An 18,145-nucleotide genomic window follows, 5' to 3' on the forward strand; every position below is an offset into this window, starting at 1 on the left:
TATCTCCCTATCTATCTCTCTCTGTCAAATAAATAAATAAAATCTTTAAAAAAAAAAAAACCTCCCAACAAACAAAAGTCCAGGACCAGATGGATTCACTGGAAAATTCTGCCAAACATTTAAAGAAGAGTTTATACCTATTCTTCTCAAACCATTGCAAATAATAGAAGAGGAAGAAAACCTTCCAAATGCATTCTATGAGGCAAGCATTACCCTAATTCCAAAACCAGATAAAGACACTTCACAAATACAAAACTGCAAGCCAATACCTCTGATGAACACAGATGTCAAAATCCTCAACAAAATATAGCAAACTGAGTCCATTGTTAAAATGTCTATACTACCCAAAACAATCTACACATTTAATGAAACCCTTGTCAAAATACCAACAGCATTTTTTACAGAACTGGAACAAACAATCCTAAAATTTGTTTGGAACCACAAAAGACCCCAAATAGCCAAAGAAATCTAGAAAAAGGAAAAAAAAAAAACTGGAGGTATAACAATTTCAGACTTTATACTACAAAGCTGTTGTAATCAAAACAGTATGGTACTGGCACAAAAGCAGACTTATAGATCAATGGAACAGAAGAGAGAGCCCAGAAATAAACCCATGATTATACGGTCAATTAATCTTCGACAAAGGAGGCAAGAATACACAATATGAAAAAGAGTCTCTTCAACAAATGGTGCTGGGAAAAATTAGACAGCTGCATGCAGAAGAATGAAACTGGACCCCTTTCTTATACCATTCACAAAAATAAATTCAAAATAGGTTAAAGAGCTAAATGTGAGACCTAAAACCATAAAAATTCTAGAAGAGCGCACAGGTAGTAATTTCTCTGATATTGGCCTTAGCAAAATTTTTCTAGATATGTCTCCTAAGGCAAGGGAAATAAAAGCAAAAATAAACTATTTGGACTACGTCAAAATAAAACCTGCAGAGTGAAGGAAATAATCAACAAAACTAAAAGGCAATCTACTGAATTGGAGAAGATATTTGTAAATGACATCTCCAATCAAGGGTTAGTATCCAAAATATATAAAGAACAGATAAAACTTAACAACCAAAAAACAAATAATCCAATTTAAAATGGGCAGAAGACAAGAAAAGATATTTTTCCAAAGAAGACATCCAGATAGCCAACAGACACATGAAAAGATGCTCAACATCACTCATCATCAGGGAAATGCAAATCAAAACAATGAGATATCACCTCACAAGAGCTAAATGTGAGGTGGCTCACCTCAAATGGCTAAAATCAAAAACACAGGAAACAACAAGTGTTGGCAAGGATGTGGAAAAAAAGGAAACCTTGTGCACTGTTGGTGGGAATGCAAATTAGTGCAGCCTCTGTGGAAAACAGTATGGAGGTTCCTCAAAAAGTTAAAAAATAAAACTACTCTGTAATCCAGTAATTACATTAGTAGGTATTTACCCCCAAAGTGCAAAAACACTAATTCAAAGGGATACATGTATCCCCGTGTTTATAGCAGTATTATTTATAGTAGCCAAATTATGTAAGCAGTCCAAGTGCCCATCAATAGGTGAATGGATAAAGAAGATGTGGTATATATACAATGGAATATTGCTCAGCCATAAAAAGAATGATACCTTGCCATTTGCAACAACATGGATGGAGCTAGAGAGTATAAAGCTAAGTGAAATAAGTCAGGGGAAGACAAATACCATATGATCTCACTCATATGTGGAATTTAAGAAATAAAACACATGAGCAAAGGAAAAAAGAGAAGACAAATCAAGAAACAGACTCTTAACTATAGAGAACAAACTGCTGCTGACCAGAGGGGGGGTCAGTGGGGGGGTGGAAAAAACAGGTGATGGGGATTAGTGAGTGCACTTGTCATGATGAGCACTGGCTGATGTATGGAATTGTTGAATACCTATAATGCACACCTGAAATTAATATAACACTATGTTAACTATACTAGAATTAAAAATAAAAATAAATAAAAAATAAATTCAAAAAAATTAAATTTTAAAAAACTAGAAATAGAGGTACCATACAATCCAGTAATTCTACTTCTGGGTACTTCTGAAAACAAAAATGCTAATTCAGAAAGATATTCATCCATCACTATGTTTACTGCAGCATTATTTACAATAGCCAAGATATGGAAGCAATCTAACTGTCCATCAATAGATGAATGGATAAAGAAGATGTGGTTTGTGTGTGTGTATGTGTGTGTGTGTATGTATTATGTATGTATGGTATACACACACACACACATACACACACAGAGGAATATTGCTCAGCCATAAAAAAGAATGAAATCTTGCCATTTGCAACAACAGGGATGGACCTAGAGGGTATTATTATTATGCTAAGGGAAATAAGCCAGGCAGAGAAAGGCCAATACCATATGGTTCCACTTACATGTGGAATCTAAAAAACACAACAAATGAACAAACAAGAAAGAAACTTTTAGTTTGCCTAAGGGGAAGGGGGCAGAGGGATGGGCAAAATGGGTGAAGGGGATTAAGAGGTACAAATTTACAGCTAAGAAATAAGTCATGGAGATGAAAAGTATAGCATAGGCAATATAGTCCATAGCATTGTGATGCACTTACTGTGTGAGCACTTAATAATGCGTATAATTGTTGAACCACTCTGTTGCATGCCTGGAAGTAATTTATTTTTTTTAAGATTTTATTTATTTATTTGAGAGAAAGTTCATGCACAAGAATGGGGGTAGGGGGGTGCCTGGGTGGCTCAGTTGGTTAAGCGACTGCCTTCGGCTCGGGTCATGATCCCGGAGTCCCGGGATCGAGTCCCACATCGGGCTCCCTGCTCGGCGGGGAGCCTGCTTCTCCCTCTGACCCTCCCCCCTCTCATGTGCTCTCTCTCTCACAAATAAATAAATAAAATCTTTAAAAAAAGAATGGGGGTAGGGGCAGGGGGAGAGAGAGTGAGGGAGAAGCAGACTGCCCGCTGAGCAGAGAGCCCCACGTGGGGCTCAATCCCAGGACCCCGGGATCACCACCTGAGCCAAAGGCAGATGCTTAACCTTAACTGAGCCACCAGGCATCCCAAAAGTGATTTAATATTATCCATCAACTATACTTCAATAAAATTTTTAAAATTGTTTTTAAATGCAAAAAAAGAAAGAAAATTACAATAACCCAATTTGGGGAGGACTGCTATTGGTCCAGAGCTTTTAGGAATGGATGCTTAGGTCACTCCACCAGACCATGACCCACTAAGGAGCTTGCTGTGACCACATGACCAGACATAGAAACGGTGATGGTAATTACTGCATTTCTTCCTTATTTTAGTATGAATGTGTTTGTACATATATTACCAAATACTCTGTTTTCTTCCTCTTCCCTTTACCATCTAACATAAGATGTATGAATAACAGTTAACTTTATACATCACAGTAATTCAGTTAGAGGGTATGAAAGCAGAGGAGTGAACATGTGTGACCCTGCAGTTGTCTTTATTTGGATATTAAGTCTGTTTTAAGGAGATGTGCACAGGTGCCAAGTTGACAAAGGGTAGACTGTAATGGTCAGTCTTAAGTGTCCGCTTGGCTATGCCACCAGCCCAGTTATATGAACACTAATCTAGATGTTGCTGTGAAGGTATTTTGTGGATGTAATTAAAGTCCATAATCAGTTGAATTTAAGTAAGGAAGATTATGTTTGATAATTTAGGTGTGTGTGATTTGCTCAGCCGAAAGACCCTAAGAACAGAGCTGAGGCTTCCCTGAGTTAGAAGAAAGTCTGCCTGTGGATAGAGATTCAGCTCTCGCCTGAGACTTCAGCCTGCTCTTCCGGATAGCCTGCCCTGTGGATTTGGGATCTCACTGGAAGGCAGACTCCCATGGAGATGAGAATGCAGAAATTGGGGGTGCCCCTGGCCATAACATCTGTTAAGAAGGACGGGGAGCAACAGAAAGTGGAATGTGTGGGTCCACCAGGCTAGGTTGTACCCCTCCACCTCTCAGAAAAGTTGGTCAGTGAAGAGATTTTGGACAGTAGAATGCTTTGAGTTGCTGGCTGGTGAGTTTATGCAAAAGATTAAAATACATCGTGCAAAAGAAGAAGTAAAGTAGAAAGGTAAGTTAAGGTTAGGATAATTAAGCACGTTTCTGCACACTAACTCCTATTCTCCTTTAGAACATAATTTTCGGGGTGCCTAGGTGGCACAGTTGGTTAAGTGTCCGACTCTTGGTTTCAGCTCAGGTCATGATGTTGGGGTCGTGAGAGACAGCCCCACATGGGGCTCTGTGCTCAGCAGGGAGTCTGCTTCCCCCCCACCCCGCCCTTCCCCCTGCTCGCTCACACGTGCTCTTTCTTTCAAATAAATAAATCTTTAAAAAACAGAAAAGAACATAATTTTCAACAGGGGGGAGTGGGATTGGTTCTTGATCAAAAAATCATATACTTTTTATATATAAAGCAGATGTATGTAAAGTACATAAACAGATATACAATATATTGTGGTACTAAAATTTCATGGCAGGGGTGATTAGGAAAAAATGTCTGAAAAGGCTCGTTAGGGGGTGATAATGAAAAAAAGGTTGAGGGGCGCCTGGGTGGCTCAGTCGTTAAGCGCCTGCCTTCGGCTCAGGTCATGGTCCCAGGGTCCTGGAATCGAGCCCCGCATCGGGCTCCCTGCTCGGCGGGAAGCCTGCTTCTCCCTCTCCCACCCCCCCTGCTTGTGTTCCCTCTCTTGCTGTATCTCTCTCTGTCAAATAAATAAAATCTTTTAAAAAAAAAAGAAAAAGAAAAAAAGGTTGAGAAATACTGCCTTAGAAGGACTTCTTAAATATTGCCATTGTGTGCTTTTTTTTTAAATCGTGGAAATAGGATTGTTGCATTTTCTTTCTGCAAGAAAAAAAAAGAAATACATTCACATTATAAAAATAAACATAGATAAAAGATTGTTAAACATCCGACCCGGAAATAACTACTATTGCACATTTAGGATTGTGTGTGGGTAGCTGTGTGCACATGCATGCAGGCACACATGCTTTTTTTCTATAGATATTTTTACTTCTACTAAGATGAAATTACACAATAATTATTATTTTGGAAATGTTTTTTCCATTTAATATTACAGTTAGCTTTCTATGTGGCAAAGATCAGTGGGAGCATAATTTTAATACCTGCATGATATGCCACCTCCTAATGTATTTAACCAATCTCAATTAGTAGAGCTTCACATTACAACAGTGTTTGTAAACATTGCTGTGCTGAACATCCTGGACTTGCTTTGTTATTGTTTGAAGATAATATTCCCGAGAGAGGAAGAGTTAAAGTCTATGAACTTTTTTTGTAACAATGAGACATGTTGCCAAGTTAACTGTTCAATAAATAGATTTCCACCATCATATTAATGCCTTCATAGTATTCCATTGTAGAAGATACCATAATTTTTTTAATCAATACAATATTTAAGTGATGGACGGTCCTTTGACATTATAAGCAATGCTGTAAAAACATCTTGGACGTATTTTCACAGGCAGAACTCCTGAGTGGAATTAGTGGACCAAGAGTAAAAAATTTAAACACACACAACATTGTAATGTTTTTGAAATGCCATTCCAATTTACCCTCCATTTGAAGGCGATTAACCATTTACAAATCACAGCATTTCTGGCCTCATGGCTTGTGACTGTATGTCTCGTAGGATCAGCCTCTGGATGTATTGAAGGACTCCATCCCTTTATGTTCTGCTTTCTTGTAGATCATAAGGAAAGGCCAAGGTGTCTTCCCCAGCCAGTGCCTGAGGCCCCTGCAGTTTCCAGACGTTGCAACAGATATCACAGTAGAAGCCTGGAGCTCCTCTCTAAAAGCCACTTTCAAGAGATGAAGTATAGGGAAGTTTTCATACTGGCTTCCTGGTCTGCTGTTACCTTTGGTTTATTTTGTTTTCATTTTTAGCTTTGGACCTGCCAGGATGACAGTCTCATGTTATACATTGCCTGACACAGGACTTGGGAAATTATTTCTGGCCAAGGTCCTTAATCCTGCTCCCACAGTACTCACTTGCTTATTTTTGCTTCTGTTTAACAGTGAAACCATCAGGGGCAAGATATCCAACAAATGAGCCTCCAGAGTCTATAAAATCATAATAAGTCTCCCTGTTACTCATAGATGCATGGAAAACCACTGCAAGTCACATCATTCTGTTGTGGAAACTAAGGCTAGGCTGTGTTTTATCTAGATTTCTTTTTTTTAGATTTCTAAATGTCTTTTCCTTCTATTTCCCACCTCTCACCTAGAGCTAACCTGAGGCTACTAGCCCTGGACCAGAGGTTTGAGTGGGTGACCTTGCTATAGAGGATCTGGTCACAGAAGCTCTGTTGGAGGAATGACTTGGTTGGGGGGGGGCGGGCCCAGGGATCCAGCACTCAGAAACATCTCCGCTTCTGGGTCACCAGCCGATCCTTTGACTTCAGGACCTCATCTCCCATCTTCTCAAAATCTCTCTTCAGATTATCTCATCTTATGAATAAATGAATGTAGGAATCAAGGATGATTCCAGGGGCGCCTGGGTGGCTCAGTCAGTTAAGTATCTACCTTCGGCTCAGGTTGCAATCTCAGGATCCTGGGATCGAGCCCCGAGTCGGGCTCCCTGCTCAATGGAGAGCCTGCTTCTCTCTGTCTCCTCCCAGCTCATGCTCTCTCTTGCTATCTCTGTCACTGTCTCTCTCTCAAATAAATAAATATTTTTTTTAAAAGGTGATTCTGGGGGAGGAGGGTTCATACTTTTAAAATTGTGGCAAAATACACATCATGTAAAATTTACGATCCTCTACACTTTTTTAAGTATACAGATCCTTGACATGAAGGAAGGTCACATTGTTGTGGTACCATTACCACCAGCCTTCCACAGAATTCTTTCTGTCTTGCACAACTGAAACTCTGTATCCATGAAAACAAAAAACTCCCATCCCCCTCCCTGCAGCTCATGGGTGTTTGGCCTGAGCAGCTAGGGGAATGGTGGTGCCCCTCCTCTTTCCTGTGCTCACCATTGCCCCTCAGCTTTAGATAACATCCTCTTTGGCTCACCCACATTGTCCTTCAATGTTTACTTGAACCTCATATGACAGGTATTCTTAGTTGGGATCAGACACAGTGGACTCCCTGTGACGGCCACCTAAAGACAACCTATAGTGATCTACTTTGTGTCCCAGGGTTTTCCCGATGTCTACTTCAGGGTGCTAATCCCTCAGTGGCCAGTGTTTAGGTCATCTAAATGAGCACCTGAATTCACTCTAAAAGTCATGACCCAATGGAAGACCAAGGAAATTTGAAATGTGAAGGAGTTTACCATCGATAATTGCATTTGTTTAGAGCTTTCAGGTTGCAAAGTTGCTTTGTTTTCATACACAATCACGTTTCAACACTTCAACAATCCTGTAAAGTAGTTGGAGTTACCATCCCATTTTTTTTGGAAATGAGAAAGTGGAGTCTGAAAGTAACTTGGCAAAAGTCATGCAAATAATCAGGGTCTCTGTCTCCAGGTCTCCCAAGAAGGGAGAAATTCTTGAAGTTGTAGAAAATCCTAACTGTTATAATTACTTCGTTGGAAAAAAAAAAAAAACTTCCCAGTGTATCAATTAGTTGAGCTTTGGCTACTATTTTGATTTGGTTAGGGGAGATTTAAACCTACACTTCTTGTGCTAATTTTATTTACTGGGTTATTTGAATTACTGCAATCTTGAAAACTTGCTTAAACATTCTCCTACATTGTTTTCATTATAACATTACTCAATATGTATCTTCATCTTCATTCCTATGCCTAAATTTAGCTGCTTATTGTCCAGCCATAGAAAACTGGATGTTCTTTTTCCTCTTAAATGGTCCCAGCTCCTATAGGTCCTCTCCAGCTGACCTGCATCTTTCTGCATTTTTGGCACAGAATAAATAAATGTCCCGTGTATTAAAGTACCATAATCAAAGATTAAATTAAAATCTCATTCTCTCCTTTCTCCTCTGCAGATTTTCCTCCAGCTCCTTTCTCTTTACAACTGTTCCCCTTTCAGCAACCAGGACCTCAGCACAAATGGTTACTTTAGGGACAAGTCAAAATTATAGGAAATATTTTGTTTTTATCCCTCATCCTGACTTAACCCTGCTTTTCACATTGACTGGGCATGAGGATTTTTTCGAGGGTTGACTCGTCCTAAGCTGGGCCCCTGAGTGTGTTGTGGGGCTCTGTGTGAGGCAGCTCCTCAGCCACGAGGCCTCCCTTGTCTTTCCCGGGGACAGATGGTATGCTCAGTGGGGGAGGAACCAAGCAGATGTGAGCAACTATCTTCAGGTTGTGGGGGAGAGGCACAAAGCCTGTGCCCCAGGAAAGCAGAAAACCATCCATTTTCAAATCCCAGCCTTCTCGCATGGAGCAAAGGGCCACATTTCAAACGTCTTGTGATGCGTGGAATTCTGGAGAGCCATGGAAAGCGTGGTTCCCTCCTGGTTTCATGCTTGTCTCATCCATCATTAACTTTGTGAGAGTCTGTACTGGGGAGAAGGGCCCTGGGTCTTTGTAAAATCATGCAGAAATCTTCTTCCACTTTATACTGAGTCTTTTTAAGTTACTATAATCTCCGTACTGTTGAAGTCTTCGGATGGGCATCTGTTTTCCTTTGGTTTCTTAATGAGTCGTCTTCGATGCTAATAAGAGAAGAAAGTCCTCTCTTCCTAATTCTCCCTCCATTCTTTTTCCCTCTGCTCATGCCCTACTCCCTCCACATGACCTCCTTCTCCACTTCTTTTTTATCTTCAAAGCTCTCTGGCGTATATTATCTTGTCACCAAAAAGTGTTTTGCTGCACCCACCTGCAAATCCTGGTTAGCCATAAACTTCGCTATTTTAAGCGATAAACTGCGCATAACAGTTTTTAATCCCCTTCCCCTCCCCCCAAGCATGGGCTGAAACCCCACCGGGGATTACATTTGTGACTCTGCTTGTCTCTGATGCCAAACACTCAGTCCTCTCCTGAGTCTCCCATTCTTCTCGTGTTCCTGATTAGCTCTTCCTTCCCCTGTAATAGAAGCTTTGGAGACAGGAAAAATAGCTGCTTCCTGTTCCGCCTGAACTGTTTATTATGTTTAATTAGCTCCTCTATGGTGATTTCTATTTTTATTGGCCAGGATAACATTCATATTTGAAAACTTAGTTTTCAGCAATGGCTGACCTCTATTTACCAAGTTAGGCCTGGCTTTCATGACTTAACCTCAAAAAAGACTGCTACGGCCTTTCAGTTACCCAGAAGGCACTCATGGGTGGTGGTGGATCATGAATATTTGGGCATGAAAGACATTTCAGTTCCCACCATGGAAGTGAAAAGGCAGATCTGTCACCAGCTTTGTCTGTGATGCATATGCAGGTGTGACAAACAAAAAGAGAAAATAGAGTAAGCAGGATAAGGTTCAAAACAACAAGAATTTAGTATCCAATAATACACAAAGAATTATCATGCTTTTAGGGCTTTCTTCACTTGGCATGAAGTAAGACTTAAGGAAGTGGTTGTCCAGCATGTCCAGAGTTTCTGGTTTTGCTGCTTTATGTTTCTCATATGCTTATCCATGTAGGAAATGTCCTAAAAGTACCTTACTGAAAGAGTCTAGTCTTCCGGGGAGTTTTTCTTCACTGTGATAACCACCACAGTCGGTGAGCCTTGGGAGGTTAGGTAAATGTCACTTCATCCTGCAGGCAGTGTTTGGAACCAGCAAACTGTGGGCACCCTTCATCTCTGATCTCCTACTGCAGCAGCCAGATTCTTTTGTTTGTAGGTACAGAAAGCCCAATTCAAGATGGCTAAAGGAAAAAAGAAAAGTTTATTCGCTTAATAAATGAAAGTCCTAGGGAGGCAAGCTTCAGACACTGGCTGGGCACAGGAGCTCATCTCACTGCCCCCATCTCTTAGTTCTGCTTTGCTCTTTTGGTTCCATTCTTAGGTTTTTACCTCATGGTGGCAAGATGGCTGCCAGAGGTTGCTGGCTTTTATCCTTTCCTCTCATTAATTCCAGTTGGAAAAGCCCGCGCATCTCTCTCTCTCTTGAATTTCAAATATGTTTAAAGTTCTGGAATTGGGTCTGACCTAGACTGACAGGACCATGCTTCCACCTCTGAATGGTGGCTAGGAATGGGGGGGGTTCCATGCTGACTGGCCAGGCCTGGATTACATGTCTACCCATGAAGCCAGCCCTGAACCACCTGGACTGAAGGAGAGGAAGGGTAGGTCCTATAGGGAAGTATAGGTTCCGTTACCAAATCAAGGGAGCCTGGATGCCCCGCACGGGCAAAACAGTGAATGTGTACTATGCCCAGGTCACATCCGCGGCTGCCTCGGTGGAGTAGAAGTCGAATCACTTGCTTTAACACATGCAGCTTTATTCTAGAACTTCTGAGACAGATTTGAAATTCAACTCACCCAGTTAAGATGTCTCCCACCCACTCTTCGGGGTGGGTACACCTAGTTTTGCATGTCTGTAACGCATGTATGATTTCTCACCTGCAAGTGTTATTTCTGGTACTTGTGCACCAAATCATATGTGCACCAAAATCCAGCATTCTCCTGACAACTTACATCTCTTCTGAATTGTTTCCGTCTAATCTATCTAACGCTGAGTGGAAAGTGGATCATCACCTCTTCCAGGCTTTAAAAGGCTTTTACATGTATGCAAGTTTTTTTTAAAGCCAGACCATAATTTTATTTGGTGTGTGGGTGTGAATGTTTGGGGACAAAGATTGATAGAAATGACTTCAAAGTTCCTAGCTAGATACACTGTAGGAGTGACATTCAAGTCTATTGGCCACAAGCACCTGCTTGGACTTCATACAGTTTCAAGGACACTGAGAAAATGAAATGCTCTCTTCTCTCCCTCATAGTCTAACGTTAATTTGCAAAACACATTGTGTAATGAAATTTACAGAAGAACCAATTCCAGATCATGTTTCATTCTTTGTGGCCTTGTTACGAGGGAAATAATCCTCATATTTTGACAACTTAGTTATTTTTAAAACTGTGAACTGGAAAGTAAATTAACATTAAAGACTCCAGATTGTGGGGCAAATGTCTCTCTCCCTTCTGACTTTCTTAGCTGGCGCTCGCTAGCTTAGCTTGCTACTGTCCCAGCCCCCTTATCCTTACCTGGGCCTCTCCCGAGTGTAAGACAAGACCACATGACAGACCCAGGGACTTCCGATTCCTGCCTTCCTCAAGGAGGTATCAGTCTTGGAAGAGGCATCAGCTTCCTTCATTCTTGGCATCCAGGAGTCTTGCTGAGTCCACAGTCCAGCAGAAGGGATTGTGACCAAGATGCTGAGGCACATGAGTGACTGTCATGGAAGGAACAGTGGCTAAAGCTGTCTCCACTTCATCTGAGAGTTGAGGCCCATAGCACCCAAGGGAGACCCCAACAGCACCTTACAGGGTGGGAGTGAGGTGAAACCAGCCACCCACCTCTGGCCATGAACCCTTGTGATCTTCAGAATAAGCTTATGTCTGCAGTGGAGTAAAGACAGCTGCTAATGGGAGCCAGGCTCTGTCCTTTCTCTCGTTGGATCCACACCCTAGGAGAGGTGCTGCTATTCTCATCCCCATTCTACAAAGGAGCAAACTAAGGCAAGAAATGATGAGCTAAATCACCCAGGGCTACACCACTGGGGTCCAAGCCCAGTCAGCCTGGAGTCAGTGCTCAGGCATTTAACCACTATACCACCTGCCTGCACATATAGAGGGTTTATTAGTATGGGAAGATACTGAAGTGCTTCCAAATAAGACTCGCAGCTGATGAGTCATATTTTTGGTGAAATATTGATTTCAGAGCAGTTGAAGGGAAGGTCTCTAGGTTGTGGGATTTTCCTGCTCTGTTTGTTTGATGCTTTTGTAAGCTTAGGAATCTTACCTTTTATGCTACTATTGGATGCTTTTCCTCCGGGATTCCTAAGAGTCAAATGTCAGTATGTGCAGAGTGAGGATCTGGGCTCTTCTGTGTGGCTTGTCCCCTGTTCCTTTCCTGCCTCCTGATTAAATTTCTCTAGGTTCCTGTTTTCCATCATCCCTTGCCACGACACACCATCCTTCTCAAGGGAATATACTCAGGATCACTACTCTTAGATCCACTAACACCCTCACCCAAGGTAAGGGTAGATTCTTGGGGTTGAGCAGATGGTATGGGAGGAACAATGCCTAAGTCCTGCAAAGTAGTGGCTCAAAAAATACATATTGGAAACAAAAATACTTTTATTTAGACAACTATGTCACAATTATATAACACCTTTCCTTAAAAATAGGTGAAAGAATAATTTTTGAATCATAGGTGCAAAAAATCTAGTATTTCATGTAACAACTTACATTCTTCTGAATTATTTCCCACCAATCAAATCTACATATACCTGCCAGTAGGTAAGTCAATGGCATTGTTGAAAGTCAACTCTGAGCAAAGCATTGTTGGGATCTTGAGGGAGTCATTAAGATGCAGACAAGGAGGTTCCCTCCAAGAACTTATACATTGGGAAGAAAAGATATAGCTGTGGAAAAGATATCACAGATTTTGAGGTATACTATTTTGAGTTTATTTTAAATGACTGGGTATGCCTTCTTTTGAGGAGAAGATTCTGGAGAATTATTGTACACATAAACCTTTCCCCTAAATACTGATGTCACAACTCAAGAATAGTGTACTTTCAGAGGTCAAAAGTTTACATAAACATTTCAGAAAGCCATGCCAGATGTTACAGTTTTGACTGTTGCAGACAGACTGCATGCACTTTGGACAATGTGAACCCAACTCACTTTAAAATCTGGCTATACATCTTTTTTATACATAGTCTAACTTACATGTATAAAGCAATTGTTTCCAACACATGGTCACATGTAATAATAATATCTCCACAAAGTAGCTAATGAATGGGGTGAACCTGACCTGCCAGAGAGCAGTAGGGCTGTGGAGAGATCACAGCAGAGGTAGGACTTGAACCTCACTGCAGAGGTGTGAACTTGGTGGGCAAATGTCCCGCATGAGAAGGCTCAAGTTCAGCCCAGGGTCTGGGATTTGAAGTGGGATCTCTAAACAGTAGACAGAAAGGGAAGTTCAGAAAAGTGGGAGAGGGTGAGACTAGAGAGCGTTTTGAGTTACCTTCTTAAATTTTGGGCTAGTGGCAAGGATTCAGTAAACACTTGCTAATTCATGAGTCAATCCAATTTAGTAGAGTTATATTTAGACTAATCAGAAGGAATTATTTCTTCAAGGTAAGACATGATTTTTCACTTTGGTCAGTAATTATTGAGCACCTACTTGGTGCCGGACATTTTTTTCTAGATGCCAGGAATATGGCAGCTAGCTAGACAAAAACCTTGTTCTCATGGAGCTTAGATTTTAGTAAGAGGAGGGTAACAACCAGTAAGCTGAATAACTACATTAATATAAAGATCATGTTAGATAGCGATAGGCAATAACTTGAGAGAAGAGGGATACTTTGGATAGTGTGATCAGACGATCTCTGAGGAGGTAATATGACTAAGCTGGTGCTTCAAAGGAGCATCAAACACAGAATTGTTTCTACACATTAGAGTCCACAGGGTGCCTTTCCTTCTCTGTGAGGTTCTGTCCAGCCAAACCTTCAATGCCAGTCCTAGAGATAACTTTCCTTGGACCTTCCTCCCCTCTGCAAAGGTAGCCTGTCTTACCCAGCCTCGCTGGGTGACCTTAGCCTGGCCTCTCAACCTGCTATAAATGTCCCCTTTCTTATTTGTGACACAGATATTTCTGTTCCCATCCACCTAGCCTTTACTGATGAAGCCTGTAACCTATCTTTCAGACCGTGGTTATTCAAGCTTTAAATGTATTACCTCTTTATTTCCAAATCAGTAGAAGACCCATAGTTCCCAAGTGTACTTGTCAGGGTTCTCCAAGAAATAGGAGCAACAAGAGATGTGTAGATATAGAGACATGTATTATGAGGGACTGGCTCACACAATTATGGAGGCTGAGAAGTCCCACAGTCTGCCAGCTGCAAGCTGGTGATCCCGGAAAGCTGGTGGTATAGTTCCTGCCCAAACCTGAAGGCCCCAGAATCAGGAGTGCGATGTCTGAGGACAGAAGATGAACGTCCCAGCTCAGAGAGCAAATTCACCCTTCCTCTACTTGTCTGTTCTATTCCAGCCCTCGAAGGATTCGGTGGTGCCTGCCCACCCTGGGGAAGGCCATCTGCTTTACTCAGTTCAGCAGTTCAATGGTGCTAATCTTTTAGGAGACACCTTCACAGACACACCCAGAAATAATGTTTATCAGTGTTCCCTGAACAGGAACTGTATGGAAAAGGACCTCCAGCCGAAGGAGCCACAAAACCAAAGAAAAAGGCTGACGAATCCAGCTTGACAAGAAATGGCTTAATTAAGGGGACTTATAGACAGAAGCCTGTCTTAGGTAGCCACAGATGAGTGGATCTCAGCGACCCCACCAACCCCCCCCTTTTTTAAAAGATTTTATTTATTTGAGAGAGAGAGAGCAAGCATGAGCAGGAGGGGCAGAGGGGGAGGGAGAAGCAGACTCCCCGCTGAGCAGGGAGCACAACGTGGGGCTCAATCCCAGGACCCTGAGCCTAAGGCATACGCTTAACCTGAGCCACCAGGTGCCCCAACCCCACACACCTTTAAGACCTGCCTTTGTAGCCCTAGGGGCTGGGAGTACCTACTGAGGGCCCACCTAAGAGGAGAATGTTTAATAGGTGTGTGTCATTGTCATATCTCCAGGGCAGTTCAAGATGTTATGCCCCAAGGGTGTGCTTAAACAAAATGAAAGAATTAAGAATTTGGGGATGCGGGGTGTGGTGCTGTGCTCAAGAAGGTTTCAGGTCTCAGGATGGTCCTCCTGGCAGATTTGTCCAAGATGGCATCACACAACCTGGGCATCCCTTAGCCCCGTCAGGTCGACATGTAAAATTAAACCATCCCACTCCCCACATAGAGAACCTCTCTCTGTCTACCCCCTTACTCTCAGGAATAAATATTCCTTTAGCAAAAGTATAAATAGGGTTCAGGGATATTTAGAGTGGAAATACTTGCCCTGCATTCATACCCATTACTGGGCAGAGGGGTTAACAACCAGAACTTTTAACACTGAGTGAGAAATGCCACTGACTTAAAATAGACATTTGAGACACAGAATCCATTTTTGAAACCGAGGACTCATATTTGGACATAAAACCAGAACTTTGAAGGATTATGGAGGAATAAGTTGTTTTCCCTCCTCCTCCCTTTTTAAAGAAAACCATTGGTTTTCACCCAGGATTTCCCAAACAGAAGAGTTGGGAGTTTAAGCTGATTTTTATGTTCTTTTTTTTTTTTTTTTTGGAGGTTTTTTTTTTGTTTACTTTCTGAAGATTTCAAAAGAATCTAACTAAACTACAAAATATTTACTAAAATTTTCATGAGACTTTAAAATATATACCAGGGGAAAATATAAAATACATTGCAAATATAATACAATGTCATAAACAAAAAAAATATATTTTTTTGTCCACAAAAGCCTCTGTCTCTTTAGAGGATGATCATAGAACACAAGCAGCCAAAGGCACGTCTGCTTAAGACTCATCAGGGAATCAGCGTAGCCAGGACGCAGGGGTGCAAGAGCGCCTAGCTCTGGGGGTCCCAAACAGACCAGGGTCAGCCACTCACCGCTGACAAACATCCAAAGGCAGAGAGACTAGTAGTGGTCAAAGGAGAAAGGAATTTATTTCAGTGAGGCCAACACCAGGAAGACCGCAGAGCAGCAACTCAAAAGAGTGTCTCCAAAGTGTTGAAGATACTTCTAGGTTTATATAAGGAAAATGTGGGGCAAAGGTGGGTGGGTACCTGCGGTTGGGCAGTGAAGGTCAAATCAATTAAGGTCTTGGAGTCAATCACGGCAGGGTCTTGCTGGCTCGGGGCAGTCCTTATTGAGGGGTTTCAGTTCCCATCAGGGGATGCTTTGCCAGCAGGGTCTTCCCCTGAGCCTAGAGACAAGCTGGAAAGAAGAACCCAACTAGAAAGTTTGAGGTCAAAATGGAGGTAGGCCAAGTACAGCCGTTCCAACCCTTCCATTTTGTACAGAGAATGATCTATCTCCTCAGGCCGTATGCTTTCAAAGTCAACGCATCTAAGCCTGTTGTATTATTTGCCCAGACAAATGCCCTCGTTGCCCCCATATCTACAGTCACAGGGCCTGTAAGAAAGGGAACTGTTGGAGGGAGAAACCCTTTGTTTATTAATTGACCAGGACTAGGGCATTATGAGAAATGTACCAGCAGCAGGTAGCTTTGGATCAAAACTTCAAAATTAAACAGGGAAATGAAGAGGATGGGAAAGGACAGGAATAGTGCCCCTCACAGTGTTGACCTAAAACTGACCCACCAGAGGGGAATTTAGGACCTCGAGCACGGAGACACTTTCCTCCCTATTTGAGGTACAGAATGAGCCCCAAAACAAGAATCAATTAGTGCTAATTATCTTCTCCATTTTCTCCATTATCTTCCTGTCTTTTCCCAAACTCTTTTTCTCTAAAAAAAAAAAATTTTTTTTCATTTTCTGCCTTCCTTGATGTCCCTTTTAAGTCTGTGAAGGCAGATCAGTAGTCAGAGATACACGTCTTCCAGGGAGAACGTGGAAGCTCACTTTCCTAGTCTCCTTGAGCTCTCCTTGTCTCTGACAGTATTTCAGTGGGCCAGCAAAGGCTTGAACTGGAAACTTCCCCTTGCTCTAATGGAGCGGGCTCATCAAAACAGAACTTTCAAACTAAAATGTATCGCTGAGCAACTGGATTCTCAGCCGCCAGCCTCTGAATATTCTTTCCAACAGTCAAGCCCTATTGATATGTCCTGGCCTCCTTTGGTCACAATGGGGCATGCAAAGTGAAACAGGGCTACAGGGGATCTGAAATTCACTCTTGTAGGCTATGGTGCCTTTGCAACCTGTCACAGGAAGCTGACATCAGACATGCATTCACTGAATTAAATCTTTAATAAGAAACCTCTCCTGGCTGAGAACCTGAATGAGAGAAAGGAGATCGTAGGGGGGAAAAAGATATCTAAAAGAAAGATCTTGTTGGAAAGTCACACGGATTGATAACATGAGTGCTAAGCCACAAAAAGAGGGCCAAGTGGGAGTGCGGGGGTGTCAGTCAGTCATTTTTCCCCCTTTTTCTTTTTCAAACGGAGGGCAAGTGGGTTCTGAAAAAAAATGCTGAGACCTTGCAATTTCCACCCATGGCTACATTTTATCCAACTTTAATAAAAGCATCAGCAAGCAGAAGTAGGAATGTCCATGACACACTTCCTGATCTGTACAAACCTCGTAATCAGTGTTGTTCACAAGCAGCTTCTTACTCAGGGCGGATGTGAAGAGGGGGGGCGGCAGGAGGAGAAAGGGGAGAAGGTAGGACAATGCCTCTTGAAGCAAACTCAGACAATTAAAATTCCACCGCATGGGCACCAATGTCAGGAAAGATTTCAATTGAATAAATCATCTTGGGCTAAGAAACCTTGACACAGAGCCTCTGAAATCAAGGTCTCTGGAAAATTCAGACAGGAAAAGTTCTGTATATAGCATCACTGCTTTTGGCAGAGGACTGGAAAATTGAAATCAAATGCTGCAGTCAGGCAACTTCTAAGCAATTTCAAATAAGTACAGTCATAATTCATCTTTAGTCAAACAATGTGAGATTTTAATAAGAGCAACAGGAAAAGTTCTAGAAGGAAAGAACACTTCTAATTTCCATTGTTCTGCAAACACTCCCTCTCAAGCAGTGATTTTTTTTCCCACAGTTACTAAGTGGGAATCTGATTATTAGAAAATGAGGAAAGGTAAACCATATTCTTTTATTCCAGTAGAGAAAAAGTGTGCTTACTTAACTCTTACATAATTCTGAGCAGATGATATGTAAGTGTGCTTATTTATGTGATTTAGCAGAATTTGTGCTTCTTAGCCTCCCACCCATGTAACTGAAAACATCCAAGTAATGGGGGAATGTGCTTGGGGGTCGCAGTTCTCTTTTTGGGTTTGAGACAGGCTGGCAGGGTACACCGTGCAAAATAACTTCTTTGTGTTTCACAAAATGGATTAGGGGTGGTGTTTCGGAAACTATTTATCCAAGCCTCCGTGTCACTGTTAAGGTACATAAA

This window comes from Mirounga leonina, unplaced genomic scaffold (genome assembly GCF_011800145.1).
Source record: "Mirounga leonina isolate KUSES-001 unplaced genomic scaffold, KU_Mleo_1.0 Mir_175, whole genome shotgun sequence".
Classification (NCBI taxonomy): domain Eukaryota; kingdom Metazoa; phylum Chordata; class Mammalia; order Carnivora; family Phocidae; genus Mirounga; species Mirounga leonina.